General features: G+C 43.8%; 1 long non-coding RNA gene across 2 annotated transcripts; it reads right to left on the bottom strand.

The window, feature by feature from the left end:
* Positions 1-473: 473 nt before the first annotated feature.
* Positions 474-18,577, bottom strand: LOC131497814 (uncharacterized). 2 transcript variants are annotated; one of them, XR_009255172.1, is made up of 5 exons: positions 18,438-18,577; positions 8,888-8,983; positions 4,595-4,713; positions 3,957-4,093; positions 474-2,688 (listed from the first exon to the last, which is right to left on the bottom strand). It is a non-coding gene; the product is annotated as an uncharacterized LOC131497814 (long non-coding RNA). The 2 variants fall into 2 exon arrangements; XR_009255171.1 differs by having other exon boundaries at positions 18,475-18,577.
* Between the last annotated feature and the right edge of the window lie 6 nt (positions 18,578-18,583).

The following is an 18,583-nucleotide window of genomic DNA, read 5'->3' as shown; positions in this document are numbered from 1 at the left end:
TTGTGACATTTCAGGGTTTCTGAAGAAGATTTGGCCTCCTTTTTTTTTTAATTTTTTAAAATGTTTTATTTATTCTTGAGAGAAAGAGAGACAGAGCATGAGTGAGGGAGGGGCACAGAGAGACAGGGAGACACAGAATCCGAAGCAGTCTCCAGGCTCTGAGCTGTCAGCACAGAGCCCGACATGGGGCTTGAACCCACGAGCCGTGAGATCATGACCTGAGCTGAAGTTGGACACTCAACCAACTGAGCCACCCAGGTGCCCCTAACCTCCTTTTTTCTTGCTGGACTCAGCTCTTAGAACTGTCTCAGGTTTGGAAACTGAAGAAAGATCATGACTTTTCCATCATGGTAGTGACATCAGCCTTCTGATATCTAATCTTGATCTTTTGATTATATGAGCCTCATAATACCCTTGTTTGCTGCCTGTCTTAGTCCCTTCAGGCCACGATAACAAAAATATCACAGACTGGGTGACTTGAACAGCAAACATTTATTTCTCACAGTTCTGGATACTGGAGAGTACAAAATCAGGGCACTGGTAGATTCTGTGTCTGCTGATAGCCTGGTTCATAGACGGTCATCTTCTCTCTTCGTCCTCAGAAGGCAGATGGCACAAGAAAGCTCTCTGGGGTCTCTTTTATAAGGGCATTCGTCCTACTCATGAGGGCTCTCTGACGACCTAATAATCACCTCCCAAAGGCCCTACCTTGTAATAACATCAGGAGGTTAGGATTTCAACATATAAATTTTGGACACAAGCATTCAGTCCATAACACTGACCATCTATTCATTCCAAGAACATAATCATCATTAGCCATTCCCACATATCCCTGTGGGTCAATGCACTCTTGGTACCTTTCCCACCTGTGTGGAAATTATATCCATCATATCTCTGACAACTTAGGGCTGTCACATGGGCTCTGCTATTCTGGAATCCTGTCATGACCATTGACACTAAGGAATCCAATTCTATAACAGCATCTCCTACTGTAAGACCTGGGCCACCATTCAGGTCCTCAATAATCCAGTAACAGTAGCCTTCTCATGAATTCAATCCTTGTTTTACAGAGGGGGGTGACCTCTGGGACCTCTTAGGAAATATAGTCAGCCAGCAGATCCTCTGGCATGACTTAATGCATTCTGACATCCCCACCTCTCTGACCTGAGATTCTCTCTCTGGAAAGCCCAACCTGCTCCCTGTATAAGCCAGCCAAAAGACCATAGCCAAAGACTCACCGATGCTTGCAGTAGGAAGCTATCTGATTACAGTGCACAGAAATAGTTAAGTGCCCAGGGGATGTGGGCCAGGTACCAACAGTGTCTACTGCATTAACACAATTCCTACTTTGGGGCTGAGGAAATAACCACCGAGCGGGTCTGAAGACTCACTGGGCCCATTGTCAGCTAGATTTGAGCCTGGACTCCATTAGCCTTCATTTTAGGCACAGGAGCATGTGACGTCTCCTGGTTCCAATCAGTCTTATCTCAGATCTGGGTATTCTTTTTACCGTGGCGCGTAGTTACCCTGGCATATGACCTCAAGTCTCCCTAGGAGAATGATCGGGGAAAATTTTACCGTAGAGATTTATGGTGGTATTGCACAGTCCGTCCTTAAGGGGACCTGGCTTCCCTTTCAAACACTGAGCTCTGGGCCTGTGAACTAACGTTCACTTGGGAACTTGAGAAGGAATGTGGTTTCCATTATGGCAGCTGACATTAGCCTTCTGCTCATGAGTTCTTGATTTCTTTTTAATTATATAAAGAAGCATGCTGTGCTCAGTTGTCTGCATCTTTCTCCCCTCTAGTAATACTATGATCTGTTAGCCATTTCTCCAGATCCCTGTGGGTCAAGGAACCCTGATGGCTGGTTCAGCTCTGCTTTCCAACACAATAATTACACTCACTTTCCTTTGATATTTAAATGCAGTCACCTGGCCTCTTGACCCTCACTGTCCACACTAACCGAGAGAGGATGGTCACCATTGGGTGTCTCAGAGATGCTGGTGGCCTTAAAAAAAGCGGTGTCCTCTGATGGGTTCTTAGGTCTTACACAGTGAATCAGTTCCAATGTCCATACTTCTATAATCCTTTTGACCTTTCCTTGATGCTGTGTCAAGGAAGTTCTGGTAATATCCTTTTCATTTCTCTAGGCCAAGTTCCATCCCAACAGTCAATTAGGACTAGCTTTAGGTATCGTGTCCACAGCTCTGGATCTTGACTTGTGGATGAAGGGCCCCCAAGTGGGGGAAACTCCCCTTGCCCAGGCATATCTTTCACCTCTCCCCCAATCAAACAGCTTCAAATCTGCTCTCCCACAAGCCCCCTGGATTCTTCCCATATGTTGTGGCCAGGGCCCGCAAACCCTATGGTACGTGTACTATTTTCTCCCAGAGCAGAGACTTTTTCTTGTCTAGGATACAGAGAGCTGACTTTGGTTACTTACTTTGAAAGAGGCAAGAGTGGAGGGGTGAATCTTCAGTAGGACATGTGGCATCTTACAGGGCTTCTGCCTCAGCAGAGGTTGCGGTATAGTCTCCTCTGAGAGAAGGAGGTTTGAGGTGTTTCCAGGTTCAAGCTTCTCAGGCGAATCTACTCAAACATCATCATTTCACAGCTCAGATTCCACTCTTATCCTTCACACTCAGACTATAACTGGGAGGCCATGAAGATGATGCATTCTCTTTTTCTTTTTTTTTCATATTTATTTTGAGAGAGAGAGAGAGAGAATGAGAATGAGTGGGGAGGGGCAGAGAGAAAGGGAGACACAGAATCTGAAGCAGGCTCCAGGCTCTGAGCTGCCAGCACAGAGCCCGATGCAGGGCTCCAACCCACAGACCATGAGATCATGACCTGAGTCAAAGTCAGAGGCTTAACTGACTGAGCCACCCAGGTGCGCCTATGTATTCTGTTTTTCAACTCTGCTACTTTTTTATTTTATTTATTTAACTGAAAATTATTTATTTATTTTGAGAGAGAGAGAGAGGGAGAGAGAGAATCCCAAGCAAGCTCCTCGCTGTCAGCACAGAGCCCGACGTGGGGCTCGATCTCACCAACCATGAGATCATGACCTGAGCCGAGATCAATCAAAAGTTGGATGCTTAGCCCACTGAGTCACCCACGTGCCCCAACTCTGCCACTTTTACAGTTAGATCCTGGGCCTGCTCTTTAGCGAGGTCTGTCCTGCACCTGCTTCTTGGAAGCTGCCAAAGGAGCCCTGTGGCTTTTCACAGTGTGACTGGAATTGGCAGTTTTCAACCAGAAGGCAGACCTATCACTAAACTTCATTTCAATGAGAGGCAAAAGCCTGAGTAATTGTGATGGATGAGGTTCCCCTCTGCTTGCACGGGATTATTTGCATCTCCACTCACCACTACTCATAGTGTTTTTATTGCCATCATGCTGGTGAATAACTCCCAAATCTCAATCACCCAGTAAGGTTTAGCCTAGGTTCCCCAGGATGCAGAACTGAGGGCAGAGGGCTCACAGCAGGACTATGTCAAGGAGCACATGCCCAGGGAGCAGGAGTGAAGAACAAGGGGAGTGAATCAGGGACAGAGGGGAGTCAATGTGAGATGGTGTTATTGAGTGGGCTGCTACCAAGTGGGAAGCATTGCTGGGTCTGTAGGGTTGTGCCCAAGAACCTGTATAAATGCACCCACCAGCTCTCATCTCCCATTGACCGATCCCATCATCACTCCACAGGGCTTAACTCTCTGGCACCTCAGGGCTGTGCATACAGCCCCCAGGCATTGTCAATATGGAAGCCCTGGGGCAGAGGAGAGAGGCACAGTAGGGGCAAGAAGGGAGGTACCATCAGATTACCCCTGTGTGAAGTTGTCTAGAGCCCATGCAGAGCTGGAACCAGAGCCACATGAGACAAAGAGGGTCTGGAGTGGCCCAAGAGAGAAGTGGGAAACAGTGGGCGAACATACGTGCTCCACCCCGACTCCACACCTGCAAGTTCAGAGTGTCCAGGAGTGAAGCCAAAGGAATGTGTTTATAAGGGTCACAAAGTTGCATGGATTCTAGGGCCTCTGTAGGGCCTCAGGTTCGGACTGCCCATATCTTTAATGTGCTGCTGGGAGTGACGGCTGTAAAGAAACGAAACAAAGCTAGAAGGGATCTTGGCGAGGGCCTCACACAAGTCCCCATAGCCTGAGGATCCGAAAACTGAAGCCTCTCACGGTGTAATAATAGTAACAATCATTACCACCATGGTGATAATTTCAGCTAGCATTTTTGAGCACCCACTGGACATCCCTTTTGAAAGACTTAATCGCCATAAGAGCTCTCATTTGCAGATGAGGAAGAGTCTCACATAGGCTCTGATGTAATATCAGTCTTGGTGATTCTGATGACTAGTATGTAGAGACTGATGTTTAACTTAAAATTGTTTTGTTTCCCTGACCCTCAAAAGGAGACAAGTGAGCCTGAACCTTTATAATCAATCCTCTTGCCCCTGTCCTTTGATTGCCTGTCTACCCACAGTCATCAAATAAATTTGGATGATGTTTCCCCCAGATACCGTTATTATAAGGATCTATTCCTACATGCTTGGTATCTACATAAAAAGATAGAGACAAGAGACTCACGTTTGTTGAGTGCAGACTGTATGCCGGCTGTCGTCCTAGGGACTTTTCATTTAGTCAAGTAGTGTTGTGTTTAATCCTCACGACAGCCTGGGATGTTAGGTACTATTATTCGCCTCATTCTGCAAATGAAAAACTTGTTGTCAGAGAGATGAAATGAACTGCCAAAGATCTTTTAGTGAATAAAAAGGCAGAGCCGAGGATGGGAACGTGGTTCTGTCTGCGTCCAAAGCCCCCCTTTTCTTTACACCACGCTGCATCGAGGTCTGGTCTGGCAAATTTAATGGGTCCTGTGATTTGGAAGTGATAACCAGATTTCACATGGGTGTGTTTTTTTGAGAATGGAAGTAACTGAGAGGTTTTCAGTTCCCGGTTTTCTGACTTAAACTCCCTCTCTTTGTCCTGACTTAAAAGAGTCAGAAACAGGGGCGCCTGGATGGCTCAGTCAGTTGAACATCCAACTCTTGATTTCGGCTCAGGTCATGATCTCATAGTTCACGGGATCAAGTCCCACATTGGGCAGTGCAGAGCCTGCTTGGGATTCTCTCTCTCCCTCTCTGTTCCTTCCCCACTTGCACTCTGTCTCTCAAAATAAATTTTAAAAAAAAGTTAGAAACAAGTGTGATACGTGGGTCTGAATGCAGAAATGCAGGACACCTCCAGGGTTGTTTTTTTTTTTTTTTTTCTTTTCTTTTCTTTTCAAGTTTATTTATTTATTTTGAGAGAGACAGAGACATCGTGATTGGGGGAGGGGCAGAGAGAGAGGGAGGGAGAATCCCAAGCAGGCTCCACACTGTCAGTGCAGAGCCTGATGTGAGGCTTGAACTCACAACCATGAGACCATGACCTGAGCTGAAATCAAGAGTGGGAGGCTTAACCGAACGAGCCACCCAAGTGCCCTGAGAACTTTTGTTTTCAGGTCAAGCAAAGCCACAAAAACCCCACGAGGCCGGGGATAGACTCCACCTGAAGTGGGGTTTGTCAAACTGAGATGCTCAAGGATGAATTTTCTATCCAGAAGTCTGTCCAAGCCTATAGTTGTATTTTGGTACAAACATATGTAAGACTTCTTTTGGTAACAGCTGAATGTCCAGAGAAGCTGAACCTTGCCCTCGCTGCGTCAGGCAACGGTCGGCTATGCAGATAGTCAGATATGACGATAGCCCCTCAGACTTGTGTAATCCCACTTCGCACAGACTGCTGGAACCACATCAGCTAATTATACCACCAGGAAGCTGGAAAGACCAGAGCTGCCCCATAATCCCAAGGCAAGGTAAGAAGAGGGAAAATGAGGCCCATGTTCTAGAAAGAGGAAGGTTTTGTTTGGGGGGTGGGGGTGGGGTCTGTGCATAAAGGGATCAAAAGGCACTTCTTGTCTAGTCTTTCCTCACTGTCCATAGCAGAGCGAGGTGAGCCCATCTCTTTATAGTGACAACCTTTGGATGGGCAGGGGAGACAGAATCCAGATTACGGTGGTCACCACTCCTTAAACATCTTCTAAGTGTCCATGACATGTCTGTTCTTAAAAGATGGCACCTCATACCAGAAAGAATGTAAGTTTGGGGGCGCCTGAGTGGCTCAGTCGGTTAAGCGGTCTGACTTCGGTTCGGGTCATGACCTCGAGGTCCAGAAAGAATGCAGGTTTGAGAACATTAGTGCTCGGGAGACCTATCCCAACCCAGTATTTGTCCTCAGGTAAATTATTTACCCTTGATGGGTGGCATCTGTAAAATGACAATATCACCTGTCTCAGAGGGCAGTTGTACCTCTATGGTTTTTTTTTCAATTTTTAAATTTTATTTAAATCCAAGTTAGTTAACATCATGTAATAATGATTTCAGGAGTAGAATCTAGTGATCCGTCACCTACATAGAACACCCAGTGTTCATCCCAACAAGCGCCCTCCTCAATCCCATCACCCATTTAGCCCATCCCCCTACCAATACCCCTACCCTCCCCCCCTCCAGCAGCCCTCAGTTTGTACACTTAAAAATAATATATTTGAAGCGTCTAGAACAGAGTTAGGCCTGCAGAAATCATTCAGTAGATAGTAACTGCTATTGCCATTATTGCTGCAATTGTTTCTTAGCTTTGGTTATTTATATTGACGGTCTCGCCCCTGTTCTAGGCCCTGGGGCAGATGCATGGAAGATTAGACTCTGTTGCTGGCCTTGAGAAGTGCTCTGTAACAGAGGAGACAGAGACCTGAAGACTCTGTGTTCATCGGGTCTGAGGGAGAGGGGAGTAAGTGTGACCAGGCCACCATTTGCACTGATAATAATCCTCGAGTGTCGAGTGCCCTTCTGGCTCTTCTCTCCATCTCCTGCCTTTTCTTCAGGACTCAGCTCCAGATCCACTTCCTACAGGAAGTCCTCCCTGACTAATCCAGCCCTTGCAGACTTAACTGGTTCTAAACTGTCATACTTGTGGCAGTACATCTACTTATTATTGTTACCTATTATGGGCAAAGCACCCTTTATGCGTTATCTCAGAGCCTTTTTAAACACCTTTGGGGGGGGGCAGGTATCGTTATTCTGATTTTACAGATGGAGCCGTTGGGGCTCAGGAAAGCCTTGCCGGGCTTCTATCGATAATCAGTCACAGACTCAGAATTCTAACTCAGATCTGGGTGACTCCAAAGCAGGAGTTGGCTAACCAGGAATCCTGGGGCAGATCCAGTCCATTCTTTGCCTATTTTTGTAAATAAAGCTTTATTGGAACACAGCCACGCTCATTATTTCCATATTCTCCATGGCGGTTTTCGCAGCACAGAGCGAAGTTGAGCAGAGTCACAGAAGAGTCCGTCTGGCCCTCAAAGCCTAAAATGTTTGCTCTCGGGCCCTTTACGGTAAAAGTTTGCCAGCCCCAGCTCAGAGGTCTATGTTTCTGCCACGGTGTCTCCCTTGTCCCTCTACCATTGCTGTTACAGCACCTATGGTTGCCAACACTTGCTCCCAGAGGTAGCAGGACACAGCGTGAGAAGGGCCTCAGCACCCGCAGGGATGATTCAGCAAACAAAGGGTAGGATAGAATTTTCCTGGGATTCCAGTGAAGGGTGGGGCTGTGGTGACATTTAGATGAAGCCGTGTTTTGATGGGCTCACAGCAAAGCAGGGCTATGTGTTGAACGGTGTGTGTTGGACCCAGAGTCTTGTTCCTTTGGAAAAAATAAATTTAGGATGCCTGGGTGGCTCAGTTGTTAAACATCTGACTTCAGCTCAGGTCATGATCACACGGCTCACGAGCTCAAGCTTCACATGCAAGAGTCTTGCATGGGGTGAGCATGAGCCCCGCTTCGGGTAAAACACGAGCCCTGGATGAGCCCTGCTTCTCTCTCTCCGTCCCTTGTGGGATTCTCTAGAGCTCTCTTTCTCTCTCACTAGCGCCATCTCTCTCCCAACAAAACATTTAATAGAATAGGAGGGTCTATCTAGTTCTATATCAGAAGGAAGGATGGATATTAGGGGCGACTAACAGTTTCTGCTTCAGTGGCAGAGCTCAGATTTAAAATACATCTGAAAAAATATTTAAACATTTAGAAAAAAATCTTTATTTATTTTTGAAAGAGAGAGAGAGTGAGTGCAAGCAGGGGAGGAAGAAAGACACAGAATCTAAGCAGTCTCCAGGCTCCAACCTGTCAGCACAGAGCCTGATGCGGGGCTTGAACTCACAAACTGCGAGATCATGGCCTGAGCTGAAGTCCGGACGCTTAGCCAACAGACCCAACCAAGCGTCCCCGTGAATTTTTTTAAAATTAAGATAAAATGCATCTGTCTGATTCCAAATGTAGAGAACAAGGGAGTCACTCGTGTCAAGCAGAGGCCTGTATCAAGCAGCGAGACAAGCAGTTAAGGGCAGTACAGCTACAGGGTTGCAGAAACCAGCATCGGATGATACCCCTGAGGTCTGCAGGGGCCCAAGCCTGATTAAATCCCTTTAAAAAGGGAGGATTTTTGCAGCAAACTGTCAGACGCTTCAGACATGACCCCTCTATGTCTTACCACTTAAAAAAAAAAAGCAGCGGCTGCCCAAGGATCTCCGAACAGAACCGAGATCCTTCCTTGCTGGAGCGTGATGGGCAGTAAGAGCCGGGAGCTGACCCAGACCGGCCAGAGGCTTATCTCCATTGTGCGCCCACAGACTGACTTCAAGTTTGGTCTGTTAGCCCCTCCGTTATCTTGTTTGTCGCGTGACTTGTCTTAGGTTCTGCTTTTCGTGCTGTATAAGAAGCTGAGTTAATTACATGGTGCGATGTCCCTGAGTTTGGAATCCTGAACCTGCTTGACAATTACATTACCTTGCTTTAGGACTGCATAAAGCTGTCACTGTGGAAAGACACAACTTGTTTGCGCAACTTTAGAGCGTGCTCTTGATATCATTCATTTAATTCCACCTGTAGACATAGAAAAAAAAATTTTTAATGTTTATTTTTGAGAGAGAGAGAGCACAAGTGGGGGAAGGGCAGAGAAGGCGGGGGGTTGGGGGTGGGGGGGACATAGGATCCAAAGCGGGCCCTGCACTGACAGCAGAGAGCCTGATGAGGGGCTCAAACTCACAAAGTATGAGATCATGACCCGAGCCAAAGTTGGATGCTCAACTGACTGAGCCACCCAGGTGCACCGACCTAGAAATGGTTTTTTTCCCCCAATGTTTTCTTCATTTATTTTTGAGAGAAAGAGACAGAGAGAGAGAGAGAGAGAGAGAGAGAGAGAGTGCGGGGGAAGGGCAGAGAGAGAGCAAGACACAGAATCCGAAGCAAGTTCCAGGCTCCAAGCCGTCAGCACAGAGCCTTATGAGGGGCTTGAGATCATGACCTGAGATCATGACCAGAGCTGAAGTCAGACGACCAACCAACTGAGCCACCCAGGCACCCCTAGAAATGTTTTTATTACTGTCATGGCTTTAAGGTATATACGCATCTAAAGTCACACACGTGAATGTTCCTCCATATAAAAAGTCATCCACTTAGACCTGGGGCCTCTTGTCAGGTTTTCTGTTTGCACGTTCTTCCTGCTCGTTCCCCAGTTTCGTCGCCAGCTAACAATCAAGTGTATGGGGAGATTTGGAAGAAAAGGTTTAAATAGGAAGACTTCACACTTCTTTTACGGCTTATAGTCCATATTCAGAAGTCAGGAAGTACAGATATATTTGTATTTCTGGTGGCCTGGAAACCACAGGACTGAGCAAAGTCCTCTCCTCTCACCGCATCTCACACTTGATTCTGCAACATGAGAAGCCCAAGTTAACTGACTTCTGAGGGTCCTTCAATCCCTTGGGTTTCCTTCGATCTCAAGTCTGGGAGCGGGCTCCAGCCACCTTCATCACCCCTCCAAAGCTTCCTTCTATCTGTGGAAATACCACAGTATGTGGACTGAGGCTGTTACTTTGTGTGTGTGTGTGTGTGTATGTGTATGTGTGTGGTAAAATATACATAACATAAAATTTACCATTTTAACCATTTTTCAGTGTATAATCCAGTGGCATTTAGCACGTTCATGCAACCATTATCACCATCCATCTCCAGAACGTTTTCATCTTCCCAAACTGAAACTCCGTACCCGTTAAACACTGACTCCCCGTTCCTCCTCCCTCTCCCCCTTGGTTACTCCACTTTCTGTCTTTCTGAATTTGACTGTCGTAGGTATCTCATAACAATGGAATTGCACAATGTTTGTCCTTTCGTGACTGGCTTATTTCACTTGGTGATTCATCCCTGTTGTGGCATGTCAGAATTGTATTCTTTTTTAAAGGCCGAGTAATATTCCGTTGTACGTAGACATCGCTTTTTGTTCATCCTTGGGTTGTTTGGCCTTTTGGCTACTGGGAATAATACTGCTATGGGCATCGATAGATAACGTCGGTTAGGTCCTTACTTTTGATATTTTGGGGATATGTACTTAGGAGTGGAGTTGCGGAATCATTTGGTAATTCTATGTCCATTTTTTTAAGGAAATGCCAAACTATTTTCCACGATGCCTCCACCAATTTACATTCCAGTTTCTCATCAACATTTGTTCGTTTCTGATTTTGGTTTTATTTAAAAAAAAAAAACAAAACAATAGCCGTCTTAATGGCTGTGAGAAGTGGTTTCTCATTGTGGCTTTCATTTGCCTTTTTCTCATAGCTAGTGATGTTGAACATCTTATTTATTTATTTATTTATTTTTAATTTTTTTAATGTTTATTTTTGAGAGAGAGAGATACAGAGCATGAGTGGGGGAGGGGCAGAGACAGAGAAGGAGACACAGAATCTGAAGCAGGCTCCAGGCTCTGAGTGGTCAGCCCAGAGCCCGACATGGGGCTTGAACTCTGGAACGGTGAGATCATGACCTGAGCCGAAGTCAGACGCTTAACGGACTGAGCCACCCCAGTGCCCCTGAACATCTTTTTTTTTTTTTTTAAGACTATTTTTTAAAGTAATCTCTACACCCAATGTGGGACTCAAACTTACAACCCAAGATCAAAAGTCACATGCCCTGCCAACTGAGCTGAGCAAGCCAGGTGCCCTGAGCACCTTTTCGTGTGCTAAATGCCCATTTGTGTATCTTTGGAGAAATATCTATTCAAGGCCTTTGTCACTCTTCACTTGATCTTAGTTAAAAGGCCGAGAAGCAACGGGCCTTTGTTACCCTTAAGAGCCCATTCTGTCCTTTCTCCAGGTCTGCTATATCAGTCAGTGTAGGCCAGGTTATGCTGCAGTAACACACACAACTCTAATAACCAGGGGCCGAAACAACAAAGCTTATTCTTCACTCATCTTACATGTCCCACACAGGTCCACAGGGGGCCTCTGCTTATTGTGGTACTCAGGGACATGAGTTGGCATTGACTTCATCACCGGGCATTATTCCACTGTTCTGACATCAGTGCAAAGGGGGCCATGTTGAAGAATGTGCCAGGTCTCAGAGCTGCTCACCTTACGCAAGTCACGTGGCTATGCCTCACTTCCAAGGAAACTTCAAAGGTACATGTTAATTTTTTTTAAATGTTTATTTACTTTTGAGAGAGAGAGAGAGAGCGAGAGAGAGGAGGGAGGGGCAGAGAGAGAGGGAGACACAGAATCCCAAGCAGGCCACAGGCTCCGAGCCGTCAGCACAGAGCCCGACACAGGGCTTGAATCCATGACCTGCGAGATCATGACCTGAGCTGAAGTCGGACGCTTAAAGGACCAAGAAGGATCCTTTAGAATTGTGCCAGAGATCAAGGAAGATTTGACTTGACCTAGCTGATGCAAACTCTGAATTCCACTCTATTTTCTCACACTATGTGTGTTTCCCTGTGGGTCAACATCTCACTGGGAAGTAAACAAATAGTTCAGGGATAGTAAATAGATGAATTTTGAGTCTGTATTTAAATTGTATTTGTATTTGAAACTGAATTGAATTTGAGTTCTGAGGTTTTAGTTAATTCCCTTATAAAACAGAGGTTTTATGCCGACAGCTCAGAGCCTGGAGCCTGCTTCAGATTCTGTGTCTCCTCTCTCTGCCCCTCCTCTGGTCATGCTCTGCCTCATTCCGTCTCTCAAAAATAAATAAATGTAAAAAAAAAAAAAAAAAAAAAAAAAAAAAAGCAGCCTCCAGGTTGGGGCTCTGAATTTCGGTGCACACAGTTCAGTACTAGACACGTCCTCTAGATGGCAGCAAAACCCTCAATATAAACATTCCCTCTGGTCTCTGAATTTTCTACCCAGAGCTTCTTCCCACTATTCAACTGGTTCACCTCAGCATGAGCTAACATGCTAAGGTGCTTACTGCTGTGAGTGTTGGTTCCATATTTTGAATACTAGATTGATTTCAGTAAGGGTTCAGGTAGTACAGATTGGAAAATCAGAAATATGGATTTTCCCCACAAAAAGCTAGAGGAACACTGATGATACTTTGAAAAAAATGTTTAATTAATTAATTAATCTATTGATTGATTGATTGATTGATTAGTTTACATCCAAGTTAGTTAGCATATTGTGCAATGATTTCAGGAGTAGATTCCGGTGATTTATCCCCTATGTATCAACCCCTCCAGTAACCCTCAGTTTGTTCTCTGTAGTTAGGAGTCTCTTATGTTTTGTCTCCCTCCCTGTTTTTATATTATTTTTGCTTCCCTTCCCTTCCCTTATGTTCACCTGTTTTGTATCTTAAATTCCTCATATGAGTAAAGTCATATGGTATTTGTCTTTCTCTGACTAATTTCGCTTAGCATAATACCCTCCGGTTCCATCCACGTAGTTGCAAATGGCAAGATTTCGTTCTTTTTGATTGCCAAGTAATACTCCATCGTATATATATACCACATCTTCATTATCCATTCATCCATCGATGGACATTTGGGCTCTTAACACTGATGATACTTCTAACATTGCTGTATTCTCAGTCCCTGGAACAGAGCTGTTTGAACAAATGCACGAGTGGATTACCATAAGAAATGCACAATATTAGGTACCACTTGAGTTGGAAAAAGGCCATATATGTGGAAACCCCAGTGTACCAGCTAAGGTTCTTGACTGCAAGCAACAGAAATCCACTCTGGCTGTCTGAAGCGGAAAAGGAATTTGGGGGACAACATGGGTGTAGATTACAGACTCATGAGGAAGCCTTCAAACTTTGGACTGTTCCCTTACTCTGCATCATGTGTTCTAGACTTGTGGGTGGATAGATCCTTTGACAGAGTCCAAGTCATGTGCCAGGGCCCCGACTGCCAAAGGGTGAAGAGGAGGAGGATCTCCATGATGCAGCTTCCCTGTGGGAAAGGCAGTGCCTACGTCTACCACACCGCACATGGACCACCAGTGTCCCCCAGCCTGCTAGGTGGGCTGCACTAGAGCATCTCAGGGGTCTTCTCCAGCCTCTGCCCCACCACCATATTTTTATTACCACTTACTTCTTCTTGACTTCTTGGGATAGTTGTAAAGTCTGCAGACATTCTTGTCTTGACTTTGTTTTAATGGTTATTTTTGACAGAGAGAGAGAGAGACAGAGAGAAAGAGCACAAGCAGAGGAGGGGCAGAAAGAAAGAGAGTCCCAAGCAGGCTCCACACTGCCAGTACAGAGCTCAACGTGGGGCTCAAACTCACAAACCTTGAGATCATGACCTGAACCGAAACCAAGAGTCAGACGCTTAACTGAGTGAGGCACCCAGGCGTCCCTTGACTTTTTTTAATGCAGACAAGCATATATGTTATATATATCATATATATATATATATAGAGAGAGAGAGATCTATCTATCATATATCTAGATATCTATCTATATCTATGAAAGTTAGATCTATCATAGATATCATCTATATATATATAATATATATATCTATATATATCTATTATATAGATAATCATCTATATATATAATATATATATAATCTATATATGATAGATCTATCATAGATATAGATAGATATCTAGATATATATAGATATATAGAAATCTATACATAGAGAGATATCATCTATCTATATCTATGATATATCTATCATAGATATATCTATCATATATATGATATATCTATCATAGATATAGATAGATGATCTCTCTCTCTCTCTATATATATATATATATATATTTAAGTTTTAATTTTAATTCCAGTTAGTTAACATACAGTGTTATATTAGTTTCAGGTGTACAACATAGTAATTCAGCAATTCCATACATCACCCAGTGCTCATTGTGACAAGTGCACTCCCTAATCCCCATCACCTATTTCACCTACCCCCCCCCGCTCCCCTCCCCCCTAGTAACCAACAGTTTGTTCTCTACAATTAAAAGTCTGTAAAGAAGAGTCTGTTCTCTATAAATAAGTCTGTAAATTGTCTACACTCACACACACAAATACACACACACAACAGAATATTACTCAGCCATCAAAAAGAATGAAATCTTGCCATTTGCAATGATGTGGATAGAATTAGAGTGTATTATGCTAGGTGAAGTAAGTCAGTCAGAGAAAGGCAAATACCCTATGATTTCACTCATATGTGGAATTTAAGGGATAAAACAGATGCACATATGAGAAGGAAAAAAAATGAGAGAGAGAGAGGGAAGCAAACCATAAGAGACTCTTAACAATAGAGAACAGACTGAGGGTCGATGGAAGGAGGTGGGTGGGGGATGGGCTAAATGGGTGATGGGCATTAAGGAGAACATTTGTTATGATGGGCACCGGGTGTTATATATATGTGATAAATCACTAAATTAAAAACAAAAGAGTCAGGGTGCCTGGGTGGCTCAGTCAGCTAAATGGCCGATTTTGGCTCAGGTCATGATCTCACAGTTTGTGAGTTTGAGCCCTTTGTTAATTTGGTTTTTTCTTAAGTTCCACAGATGAGTGAAATTATATGGTATTTATTTTTGTCTGACTGACTGGCTTAGGATTGTATTCTCTAGCTCCTTCCATCCATTTCATTGCAAATGGCAAGATTTCATTCTTTTTTGGAAGGTGGATAATTTCCATTATATATATATATACATATATATATATATATACATATATATATATATATACATATATATATATATATATACATATATATATATATATACATATATATATATATACATATATATATATATATACATATATATATATATATATACATATATATATATATATATACGTATATATATATATATATATATATATATATATATATCACATTTTCTTTATCCATTCATCTGTGGATGGACATTTGGGCTGCTTCCATATCTTGGGCTTCTGCACAGTGAAGGAAACCATCAACAAAATTAAAAGGCAACCTACGGAATGGGAGAAGATATTTGTAAATGACATATTTTTTTTTTCAACGTTTTTTTATTTATTTTTGGGACAGAGAGAGACAGAGCATGAACGGGGGAGGGGCAGAGAGAGAGGGAGACACAGAATCGGAAACAGGCTCCAGGCTCCGAGCCATCAGCCCAGAGCCTGACGCGGGGCTCGAACTCACGGACCGCGAGATCGTGACCTGGCTGAAGTCGGACGCTTAACCGACTGCGCCACCCAGGCGCCCCTGTAAATGACATATTTGATAAAGGGTTAGTATCCAAAATATATAAAGAACTGACAAAACTCAACACCCAAACAACAAATAACCCAGTTGAAAAATGAGCAGAAGGCAAGAATGGACATTTCTCCAAAGAAGACATCCAGATGGCCAACAGACACATGAAAATATGTTCATCATCACTTACTGTCAGGGAAATGCAAATGAAAACTACAATGAGTTATCACCTCACACCTGTCAGAATGGTTAAAATCAACAACACAAGAAGCAAGTGTTGGCAAGGATGTGAAGAAAAAGGAACGCTCTTGCACTGTTGGTGGGAATGCAAACTGGTGCAGCCACTGTGGAAAACAGTATGGAGGTTCCTCAAAAAATTAAAAATAGAACCACCCTACCATCCATTCAGCAATTGCATTACTAGGTATTTATCCAATGAATACAAGAATACTAATTCAAAGGGATACATGCACCTCTGTGTTTACAGCACCATTATTTACAATAGCCAAGACATGGAAGAAACCCAAGTATCTATGGATTGTCTTGATTTTTGATGGGAATATTTCTAATATTTCACCATGGGGTGTTGTGTTTACTGAAAGCTTCTGGTAGCAAGATCTCCTATCTGGTTTAGGAATCTTCCTTGTATTCCCAGCTTACTAAGCATTTTTGAAAATAGAAATCACGCTTGAATTTTACCAAATAGTTTATGGACCCAGAGTTTTCCTCCCTTTGAGGAGGAAAGCTGATAAATGCAAATAAAAAGGGCCAACCAGATGTTTGAGGTCAGATACTCCCTTTGCATGCTTTTGGCTTTTGCAACCTTGCTTGCATCGGCCAGCCGCTGGGAACCAGAAGCTTGACTATCCTAGTCTTGCCCAACCTGGAAGCACATATGTATAAAAGATCGGGAGAACCTGAGCCGGATGCTTAGCCTTTGCAGGTGACTCCGCTGGGCCTGCACCACTGAGAAATAAACTTTTCTGATTCCCCAAGTGCTTGTCGATTGTCACTTCCTGGGGGCCGAGCGTTTGCTGTAACACTTTAATGTATTGCTACAGAGAATAACACTAACAAATTTTTTTCTTTTCTCTTCCTTTTCTCTTCTCTTCTCTTCTCTTCTCTTCTCTTCTCTTCTCTTCTCTTCTCTTCTCTTCTCCTCTTCTCCTCTCCTCTTCTTTTCTTTGCGGAGATAGAACTTTATTGAACACACTGCAAGGGAGTGACGGGCAGGAAAGGAGGGGCTGTCTGCCAACACTAACAAATTCTCTAATGTTGAACCAGTCTTGCACACGTGAGATTAATTTTGTTCAACACTTCATTCATTTCGCGAATATTTATTGAGTGCTTGCTATGTAAACAGAGTGTTTCCACCATTGGGGATGAACAGAATGAACAGAACAGCAATGAACAAAACAGAAACAAAGTGTCTTCCTGCAGGGAGCATACATTCTAGCTGGAGGAAGACAGACAATTTTTTTTGAAATGTAAAACATAAAGTATGTCAGAGAGCGATAAATGCTGTGAACCAACGTTGTTCAATAACTCTCGTGTTGAAATTTATTTCAAAGGAGTTTATAATTTTGGCGTTTATTTCCTCTTTCTTCCCTGACTTGAGTGATTTATAACGTCACATTGTGGTTAATTTATAATTTTATTGCATTGGGTCAGTGTGAGTGTTGATTTTTGGAATTTTTCAAGGTTTTTCTTTGCGGCCTAACATTTACGAATGGAACATTTCCCAAAGTAGAAATCATACAGATATTTCTATTTAATATAGCACTGTAAGTTCATCCCTTAAATATAGCAAAGAAATAGATAGGAAAAAAGAACAAAAATTAAACATAAAATCAGTCTCAAAGACATTGAGCATGTCTCCGTGGACTAGAAATAGGGAAGAAATCCAAAGTGGGGTGCTGGCCTGAAGCCATTGGACTGCTGGACCCTGAATCTGGAACAAGGCAGAGAAGGCTGGGAGTTCAATTCTGTGGGTAACAGGATCTAAAACTTCCTCACAAGAGACGGGGCTGTAGAGGGTGGGATTCCTCGTTCCTGAAAGAATGATAAGAAAAGCTGCTGTCCGTCCCTGCCTAGGATTACAGTTTATGTGCAGGGACCTGTGCAGGGAGACGAGAGGACACAGGCACCCATCTAAGTGAGCCTCTGGTTTAGTGACAGAACCTGCAATATCTTCAATATGCCCAAGGACAGGGACCCTGAACCACCCCATCTAATTCCTGTCTAGACTGAGGATGGGTGGGTGGTGTTTTCCAGAGGGTGAGTGGACTCTAACACTGCTGGACGGTGGGGGAAGGGGGGAAACAAGGTTCTCCAGTTGAAAATAAGACTGCAATAGAAACTCCAAACTCAATAATCAAAAGGTAAGCACCCTTGAGGTAGGGTGACGGTACCTCCTGCTTTCCTAGAGTTAATCCTCAGGGATTAATATGAGTCATATTAATGGCATCATATTTATGTCACTGTCTTTTGCTTCCAGTATTCTGGTTTGGGTGACCAGTGATCATCCTAACAGAGGGGAAATTAAAATTTCCTGGGCGCCTGGATGGCTCAGTTGGTTAAGTGTCTGAGTTTGGCTCAGGTCATGATCTTACAGTTTGTGGGTTCCAGCCCCGCGTCGGGCTCTGTGCTGACAGCTCAGAGCCCGGAGCCTGCTTCGGATTCTGTGTCTCCCTCTCTCTCTGCTCTTCCCCTGCCCATGCTCTGCCTCTCTCTCCTTCAAATATAAATAAGCATTAAAAAAAATTAAAAAAATAATAGAACAGTCTGGAGAAAGGATTGAAAATGGATCTGTTTTGGACGTGGTGAAATACAGTTGAAATTTTCCACACCTCTTTCAGAAATTACCTGAGTAAGGAAAAGTATGAGACATAAACATAAATACCATCTTTCACAAAGCTTGGAGGCAGTGAAATCCCCAACCATAAAACAGGGGAGGGCTGGGGCGCCTGGGTGGCTCGGTTGGTTAGGTGTCCAGCTCTTGATTTTGGCTC

This window comes from Neofelis nebulosa, chromosome 16, assembly GCF_028018385.1.
Source record: "Neofelis nebulosa isolate mNeoNeb1 chromosome 16, mNeoNeb1.pri, whole genome shotgun sequence".
NCBI classification, from domain to species: Eukaryota; Metazoa; Chordata; class Mammalia; order Carnivora; family Felidae; genus Neofelis; species Neofelis nebulosa.
Note: the sequence above shows the minus strand (reverse complement) of the source record. Positions and strands in the feature narration are given on the sequence as shown.